This window comes from Camellia sinensis, unplaced genomic scaffold (genome assembly GCF_055761805.1).
Source record: "Camellia sinensis isolate YWXY unplaced genomic scaffold, ASM5576180v1 Unanchor1, whole genome shotgun sequence".
NCBI lineage: Eukaryota > Viridiplantae > Streptophyta > Magnoliopsida > Ericales > Theaceae > Camellia > Camellia sinensis.
In genome coordinates, this window is record NW_028128987.1 from 24727628 (window position 1) to 24737172 (window position 9545).

The 9545-nt window shown below is 34.4% G+C and overlaps 1 non-coding gene across 3 annotated transcripts; it reads right to left on the reverse strand.

Annotated features, from left to right (window-relative positions):
• Window positions 1-170: 170 nt before the first annotated feature.
• LOC114299078 (uncharacterized) lies at window positions 171-4289 on the reverse strand. Of its 3 annotated transcripts, none has more exons than XR_014357584.1 (4): window positions 4104-4288; window positions 2097-2273; window positions 1260-1331; window positions 341-406 (listed from the first exon to the last, which is right to left on the reverse strand). It is a non-coding gene; the product is annotated as an uncharacterized LOC114299078 (transcript). The 3 variants fall into 3 exon arrangements; XR_014357585.1 differs by having other exon boundaries at window positions 351-406; window positions 1260-1343; window positions 4104-4289; XR_014357583.1 differs by lacking the exon at window positions 1260-1331 and having other exon boundaries at window positions 171-406; window positions 4104-4283.
• Window positions 4290-9545: the final 5256 nt, after the last annotated feature.

Below are 9545 nucleotides of genomic sequence, written 5' to 3' on the forward strand. Positions count from 1 at the left end.
TAATCTAGATAGACCTAAAAAGTAAATATCTTTGGACTCAAAATTGAAAAAGTTCACAAAAGGCAAATATAAGCCTAAAAAATAACACAATTCACAAGCTGCAATATGTATTAACAAGCACACACATACTTGAAATTCCCGCCAACAGCATCGATGTCGACATAATAAAAGAACATGAAGATCATAGACCTATTAACTTCTACCAAACAAAGTTTCAGCATGAGTTAACACAGATGATATATAGTCAGACAGAAAATCCTGAAAATGGACAATACACGCATCACCAAACACAGCGATAAGTGACATGAGACTCTGTAATTTCATCACTGTAACTAACTTTCACCACTTGCCCCTTCTCCCATCCGTAATACCGTGCAATTGCATCTTTTTGTAGCATCCGAGGAATCTAAGGGAAAACACAAAATGATTTCAGTCAAATTCATTGGAAGGATTACACAACATCACTATGTTGAACACTATGAACATCACTATGTTCTAGCATCACATATGTAATATGGGGGTGTGTGTGTGTGTGCGCGTGTGCGTGCACATGCATGCGTGTAATGTACAGAGGATGTATGCTGAACACTAAAATATGGACAAGATGTCTTTGCTCAACCAGAGCCAATATTTGTCACAAGCTGCATACCAGACATACCATATGAGCCTCAAACAATAAAACCTAGGTGATCCTCTATCCTTGATTTCACTATTGCTGAGTAGGATATGATGACTCCATTCGGGATCAAGTCAAACATTGACATTTGGTTTGAGGGTAGTACAAGGGTCATGGCCACATCCCAGCATATACAACAACTCTCTTATATTATGACATCTCGATTGAGTAATTTTCAGACTAATTACTCATATCCTCCAACCAAAGTTATCTTCCCAACATCTAACTTTACATGGTTAACATATTCGAGAGATTTATGTTTGATGTTAAATGCATCTTATATTATGTATGTGTAAATACATTGAAGAACTCCTACAACATTAATGAGGAATAGCTACTTCTAAGCAGCACTAAATAAATATTTTAGACACCAGTACGTTAAGAATCAAAGATCAACTACGAAACACCAACAAGAATATGCAGTTTTATAAAAAGAAAAGTGATAATAGAACCCACAACAAGAATATGAGTTCTCAACAGCTAAGCAATAAAAATAGAAACAAAAAACTTCCTTAGATAGCAACATCCTTTTTTAGCATTTTCAAGTTTAAAATAGCAAAACTATCACAAATTAATAACTAACCTGTTTTTCTTCCAAACTAAACTTCTTCAAGAGGTTCTGCTTCTCCTTATCATTAAGTACTCGATGCGTTGGCTTTAACACATGCTTTGTAATGTTAACAAGCAAGTCGGTAATCTAAATATAGAACGGTACGACATTAAAGGCATGAAATAGAATTTAATCACAAAAGTAAGCCAAATGATTTAAAAACGGACAGCTTTATAGAAGGATTATTTGAAAAATAATCAAAACTAAGATACTAATTTGACAGAATGCTCTTTCTCTTGCTTCCTCCTCCAACTCTCCTCTTGTACGCCAATATACTCTAAAAAAACAACTCGACATCCTCCTCCTCGAGGATGAATTTGTTTTCTTTTCTATACTCCCACATCCTAGTAAAATTACTCAAAAAACTTTCTTTAATCATTGCAATACATTCCTAAGGATCCAGCCAAACCTCACATAAATTTGTTTTGGCCAATAAGGATTCCACTCAAATTAATCATCACCAACAACAATTCCCTTATTACTCATCCATGATGAAAATTTTAAAATTATTTCTGAATGGCTTGAGGGTCTCAATACCTAAAGTATTGAATCGAACAGTTTTCCCCCACAAAAAATGCATGACATATACATCCCTTCTAAAGGAAATCCTTCAAGTCAATTGTGCTTGTAGCTAATATTCATTGATATTTGCTTACTTTTTGGTAGGTCAGTTATACTTAATGGTCACAAATCAAGCATTAAAACACGAAACGATACTCTGGAATGCCAAAATTCGCATCTCAACATAGTAACAGTAATGTAAAGAATGGGGGGAAAAAATGCAATACTTCGATAATACCAGAAACGTACTTGGAATATTTCAACTTTGAAGGAGAAAAGATCCACAGCTTTCTGAGCTTGATTTGTCATTTGATTTTGCACCACTAATATCAGCCGAGTCAAACTTTCTCTGTTCATTATCTGATATGCAATGCTGCGAATGGTATTAACTTTTACCGCAGTTGGTTCACAGAAAATGACAAGAACCTGCAACCAGGATGATGAAATATTTCATTACGTTCAATCAAAAAGTATTCTTTCAATTGATAATACATAACAGCACACATAAAAATATAAAGCTACAGGATAGATGACAGGATAAAAAGCTACTGTTCCTGCTGTTTTAACTCACTACTCATTAATGGCTTTCATAAGTTGTTGGGCATTTAAACCACAAAGTTTTATCTTTAGATTCACAAAATTGGACTTTGCTTTGGTTTCACCAATGAACAACAGGAAACACCATATCATACCGTGCTCCATCCCCCATATGTTTTGTGATTGAATTTGGGAATTACAAGATATATTGTGTTCAGATTTCAACAACAACGATAAATAATTCATCTATGAATATTTTATCAAGTTCATACATCAAATGATCATTCTCAGTGGCAAATATAGTTCACAAAATAAGCGTAGAAGATTATTATGACCTAATATTCCTTTCATTGAAGTAAAAAAGGCAAAGGAGTGATATTAGTTAAAAGGTAAATGAATCTTACTAAAATGAAGAAGTAGAATGTCAAACTGAAAGAAAAAATAAGTGTATACAGGTGACACTCCTTTACTAAATTTACTTTTATAAACTATGACTCCTAGAAAAAATGGAAAAATGAATAAATAAAGTAATGCTTGCAATGTGAACTAACACCGTAATTCAGCGAAAGTACCTGGGAGTTCTAAACAAGAACATCAATGGACACAAGATAAGGAGCTACATTAAGGGTTTTGTTAACAAAGTGAACACGATCTTGAATTTTTTTCTCTGCCACAAAGTTACGCAAAAAATGAAGTGGTATTTAGGGGTTCATTCAACATAGGAGAAAATAGCTTTATGGTTGAAGATACTAGGAATAACTAGTTTGCAAAAACCATCACTTTTTACTAGACTGAAACGGACGGGGATTCTATGAGCACAAGCATTGACGAAGGAATATTTCTACTGACTTGTGCATTAGAGACCAAAGAAAGGTTTGCCTAATGAATAGTACATATAAAGAGAAACATTATTGTGGATTACTAAAATAGTTATGTGAATTGTTGTCAATTGAAAAAAGAAGGGCGTCAATAATTTCAAATAATTCAAAACCTACAAATTAACAAAACTCATCACAGAATTACCTACAATGTTGCTTAAATTTTCTTACATGTGGGAGATGCAAGATAATGCATTAAAATACAGGACATCTAACAAAAGAAAGGGAATTTCTATTACTTAGCAAATGAGCAATTCTGGCATGAATTTAGACCATGTCTAGCAGGGACATCATTATCATTTATCATTCATTACAAGAACCAAGGATATGAAATGCAAAACAAGGGCATCATTGTCATTTATTAGTCATTATCCTTACAATAACTTTGTGATTGGAGAAAGGGGGGGGGGAAGATTAATCAGATTTTATAATTATCCAATCCCGCTGCTCAAAAAAAAAGCACGAACAAAACAATAAAGAAAAAACTAGCCATTGTGGCATTTTATCAAACACCTAGCAGACCCATAATCAGAAGCATGAGACTTTACTGTGTGTAGAATCACCAACAATTCATTCACTTCAATGGTTATATTGGGTAGAATATGAATATTATAATCAAAATACATAACATGTTAATCATTCTGTTTTCTATATTTTTTTTTCCCAAATTAAAATCATTCAAGTTGTTCATGGAACCCTTTAAAGTAGAGAAGTTTTGGAGATGTTAGAACTAACGAATGGAATGACTTTAATCTCATCTTAACAATGAATTCCATTTACACAAACACCTCCGAAGACAGAGAGAGGGGTAGAGAAAGAGAAATAGAGACAACAAACTGACCTAGAACTCACGGTGGTGCTGTAGCTTGATGTCGGTGCAGGATGAACTCACGGTGTGGAGGATGAACCGTCCTCATGGTGGAGGATGAGCTCACGTTGTTCTCTGTTACAGCTTTGTGAAAGAACTATGGATAGATTATTAGGGCACAAAGTTCTAACCAAGGAGTTGAAAAGTTTCTTTTGGATTGAAATTTTGATATAATTCAATTTAGGCGGTAAATCAGAATTTTTTTAGTGCTTTAATTTTGGAATTATGTAAAGACATGGAAAAATATGAAAAAAAATAAAAATAATTCATAATTCATAAATTAGATGGGTAATGTGAAAGTATTCTAATTAAAAAATAAATTTGTGTGTTTTATGAAATTTTTTAATCATTAAAATTATAATTTGTTGTAGTGAGAGAGAGAGAGATGTGAGAGGAAAACTGATAAACACAAAAAAAAAAGAGAAAAAATTAGTAGAGTATTTTTTTTTCATTACTGCCCAATTTGTCAAAAATTTTCATCCAAAATTAGTGAAAAAATAATTTCCTCAGTAAAAGGTCTCAAAATATTAAAAATTATTAGTAACGAAAATATATTTCTCACCAAATAATCTTAAAATATTTAAAATCAAGTTTTTTTTAAAAACAAAATGTAAAATTATTGGTGACGAAAATATATTTCTCACTAATAATTTTATAATTAGTGACAAATTTTTTTCTCACCAAAAGTCTCAAAATTTTGGTGCCACCAAAAAAATTTAGCGGAAAAGCCTTCAATGACGAAACTTAATTTTTTCTCTCCTAAAAAGAAGTATTTATTGACGCAAATAAATTTCGTCACCTATTATTTTTATTTTTTTATTATATGTGATAAAATTTTATAATTCGTCACAAATTATTCTTATTTAGTGATGAAATTTATTTTATTCACTACTTTTCGTCACCATAGGTTACTTTTGTGATAGTGAAAACAGTGTAACTACGCATATGAGTAATGAATGTTTGAATGCTACAAGTAACTGTTAGAATACTCACTGGATTCAAGAATCTCCTCACAAAAGTTGCATGGGTATGTTGTAACTGCCTATTAGGAATTAAAAATGTAGGCATAAAGTTGAGGAGGCCGACGCTGCTGCTGCTCCGACGCTGCTCCTCCGCCGCTCGACGTCGATCGAGAGAGAGAGAGAGAGAGGTAAGAAGAGATTAGGGATTTTTGGGTTTAAGATTGGGGATTTTTTTTGTTTTTTTTGGGGGGGGGGGGATGGGAAAAAAATGAAGGGGGGAGCGGGAATGGAAAAAAAAAAGGGGCGGGAATAAAAAATAAAAAATAAAAAATATTTTTTTTCGTCACAAATGAAATTTAAATAATAAAATAATGTCGTTTATTTTTATTTATTTTTATTTTTTTGCGGCAGGGTTGTCGTCGTCAAAAAAATTTATTTTTTGTTAAAATATATATTTTTTTGTAGTTAATGAATTTTTTTTAAAAAAATATTATTATTATTTATTTGGTAGAAGTAGGGGTAATATTTTAATAAAAAATATTTTCCACTAACATAAAAGTTAATTTTTTGTAGTCAATGAAAAATATTTTTCTGCGGCCTTTTTTTTTTTTTTGTTACTAAAAATCATGAACTAATTTTTTGTGGTAGAGGAAATGGAGCGGCAGTAGTGGTGAAGATGGTGGATAAGAGATGATGGTTATGGTGATGGTGAAAGAAATTAGTAGTGAAGTTGTGGTAGTGGTAGTGTAAATGGAGTGACAGGGGTGAAGGAGAGGTAATGGTAGTAGTAGTGGTGGCGATGGCAATATTAATGGTAGTCATAGAGGTGAAGTGGCGACAGTGGAAGTAGTGGTGGTGGTGGAATAGCGTTTGTAGTAGTGGTGAAGGTGGTAGAGGAGATGGGTGGTGAGAGAGATAAATGAGTGAGAGACAGATAGAGGAGAGAGAGGAGAGAGAGAGAGAGAGACAGAGTGATGAGCGAGAGAGAGACAAAGTGGTCGCTAAAAGTGCATTTTCTTATAGTGGATCGATAAATCTAGAGGGAGCTCAGTAAATAGAGAAGATGAGAGTGAGAGAGTGAACAACGCAAACACAGTGAGAGAGAGAGAGAGAGAGAGAAAGAAAAACAGATAGAGAGTGAGAGACAGAACAGAGACATAGAGAGAAGAGAGATGAACGAGAGATACAGAGAGAGATAGAGAGAAAAGAGATGAGCGAGAGAGACATAAAGAGAAGAGAGATGAACGAGAGAGACAGAGAGAAAGATAGAGAGAAGAGAGATGAGCAACAGAGACAAAGAAAGATGAGAGCGATAAAGAGAAGGGAGATGAACGAGAGAGAAAAAGAGAAGAGAGATGAGTGAAAGAGACAGAGAGAGAAAAGAGATGAGAGAAGAGATAGATGAGTGAGAGACACAAAGAGAGAGAGAGATAGATAGACAGACAGACAGACAGACAGAGAAGAAGTGATGAGTGAGAGAGAGAAAGAGAAGAGAGAAAGAAAGGAAGATGAAAAAATGGATGAAAAGATATAGACAAAGAGAGAGAGAGAGAGAAAGAGAAAGAGAAAGAGCGAAAAGAGATAAACGAGAGAGAGATGATCGAGAGAGTGAGAGAGATAAAGAGAAGAGAGAGAGAAGAGAGACAGAGAGAGAAAAGAGATGAGAGAGAGAAAGAGAAGAAAGATGGGCGAGAGACACAGAGAGAAAGAGAGAGAGACAGACAGACAGAGAAGAGTGATGAATGATGAGTGAGAGAGAGAAAGAGAAGAGAGACAGAGACATAGAGAGAAAGAAAGAGACAGACAGACAAAGAAGAGTGATGAGTGAGAGAAAGAGAGATAAGAGAGACAGAGACACATAGAGAAAGAGAGAGACAGACAAATAGACAGAGAAGAGTTATGAGTGAGAGAGAGATGTTTGATAGATGAAGAAAGCTGAGATAGCAAAACAGTACAACAAAAATCGTAATATTCATTTTCAACAGTTCTATAAGATATGTACAAATTGATAAAATCATAACTACAGCCAAAGATTTGTATATGTATGAGAGTTTAGAGAGAATGAGAGTTTGAGAGACAAATTTGTTGTGAGAAATAAAATGTGAGAGGGGTGGTATTTATAGGACTTGGGAGGGAGGAGTTAATTTATATATATAAAAATAAAAAAAATAAAATTGATTGTTGGTGGAATTAACGGTTATATGACTCTTTCAAATTGTTTTGATTTAAATTTTTGACCATTGCACTGACAATGGGGGCAGGAAGCCATTGGGGTCAGGTCGAGCCAGATGGGAAAGAAAATTTCGGGGCGATCTCACGGGATGGGTCACACTCCATAACACACCAGGGTCGGGTCGGGCTCTAGAACACATAGCTTAGGGTCTTGGGTTGGGTTTAGGCTCAAGCCTAGTTAGGCCTACCCAGGGCACGAGCGGACTTGGGGTGTGCTGCGAGCTCATGGGCTAAATTTACACCCCTATATGTGGGTAGTGGTTATGAAATATATGATTAGTAGTTATGATATATGTGATATTGAATATGAAACAAAGGGTGCTGGTTATGAGATGTGGTTATAATATATGTGGGTAAAGGTAATGAGATATATGATTAGTGATTACGAGATATGTGATTTTGGTTATGAGCAGAGTGGTATAGTTATAAGTCAAAGGGTGTTTGGTTACGAGATATGTGATTAGTAGTTATGATATATGTGATGTTGGTTATGAGATATGTGGGTAATGGTTATGAGTAAAGTGGTGTCAAAGGGTGTTTGGTTATGCTATATGTGTTAGTGGTTATGAGATATGTGGGTAATGGTTATGAGCAAAGTGATGTCAAATGGTGTTTGGTTATGCTATATGTGTTAGTGGTTATGAGATATGTGGCTAATGGTTACGAGCAAAGTGGTGTCAAAGGGTATTTGGTTATGCTATATGTGTTAGTGGTTATGAGATATGTGCGTAATAGTTATGAGCAAAGTGGTGTCAAAAGGTGTTTGGTTATGCTATATGTGTTAGTGGTTATGAGATATGTGGGTAATGGTTATGAGCAAAGTGGTGTCAAAAGGTGTTTGGTTATGCTATATGTGTTAGTGGTTATGAGATATGTGGGTAATGGTTATGAGTAAAGTGGTGTCAAAGGATGTTTGGTTATGGCATATGTGTTAGTGGTTATGAGATATGTGGATAATGGTTATGAGTAGTTATGAGATATGTGGGTAATGGTTATGAGCAAAGTGGTGTCAAAGGGTGTTTGGTTATGCTATATGTGTTAGTGGTTATGAGATATGTGGGTAATGGTTATGAGTGGTTATGAGATATGTGGGTAATGGCTATGAGTGGTTATGAGATATGTGGGTAATGGTTATGAGTAAAGTGGTGTCAAAGGGTGTTTGGTTATACTATATTTGTTAGTGGTTATGAGATATGTGGGTAATGATTATGAGTGGTTATGAGATATGTGGGTAATGGTTATGAGCAAAGTGGTGTGAAAGGGTATTTGGTTATGCTACATGTGTTAGTGGTTATGAGATATGTGGGTAATAGTTATGAGTGGTTATGAGATATGTGAGTAATGGTTATGAGCAAAGTGGTGTCAAAGGGTATTTGGTTATGCTATATGTGTTAGTAGTTATGAGATATGTGGGTAATGGTTATGAGCAAAGTGGTGTCAAAGGGTATTTGGTTATGCTATATGTGTTAGTGGTTATGAGATATGTGGGTAATGGTTATGAGCAAAGTGGTGTCAGAGGGTGTGGTTATGCTATATGTATCAATGGTTATGAGTTATGAGATATTGGTTATGTGACTAGTGGTTGTGAGATATGTGATGTTGGTTATTAGATATGTGACTAGTAGTTATGAGATATGTGATGTTGGTTATGATCAAAGTGATGTGGTTATGAGCAAAAAGGTGTTAATTATAAGATATGTGATTAGTGGTTATGAAATATGTGATATTGGTTATGACAAAAAGGTGTTGGTTACGAGATATGTAACTAGTGGTTATGAGATATGTGATGTTGGCTATGACTCAAAGGGATTGGTTATGAGATGTGGTTATGATGTACATGGGTAGTAGTTATGAGATGTGTGATTAGTGGTTATGAGATATGTGATATTAGTTATGACAAAAAGGTGTTGGTTACGAGATATGTGACTAGTGGTTATGAGATATGTGATGTTGGTTATGACTCAAAGGGATTGGTTATGAGATGTGGTTATGAGGTATGTGATCAATAGTTATGAGATATGTGATATTTGTTATGATCAAAGTGGTGTTCATTATGAGATATGTGATTATGATTATGAAATATGTAATATTGGTTATGAATAAAATGGTGTTGGTTATAAGATGTGGTTATGAAATATCTGATATTAGTTATGAACAAAATGGTGTTGGTTATGAGATGTAGTTATAGCTAAGTTATGATCAATTTGATTATAGTTATGAA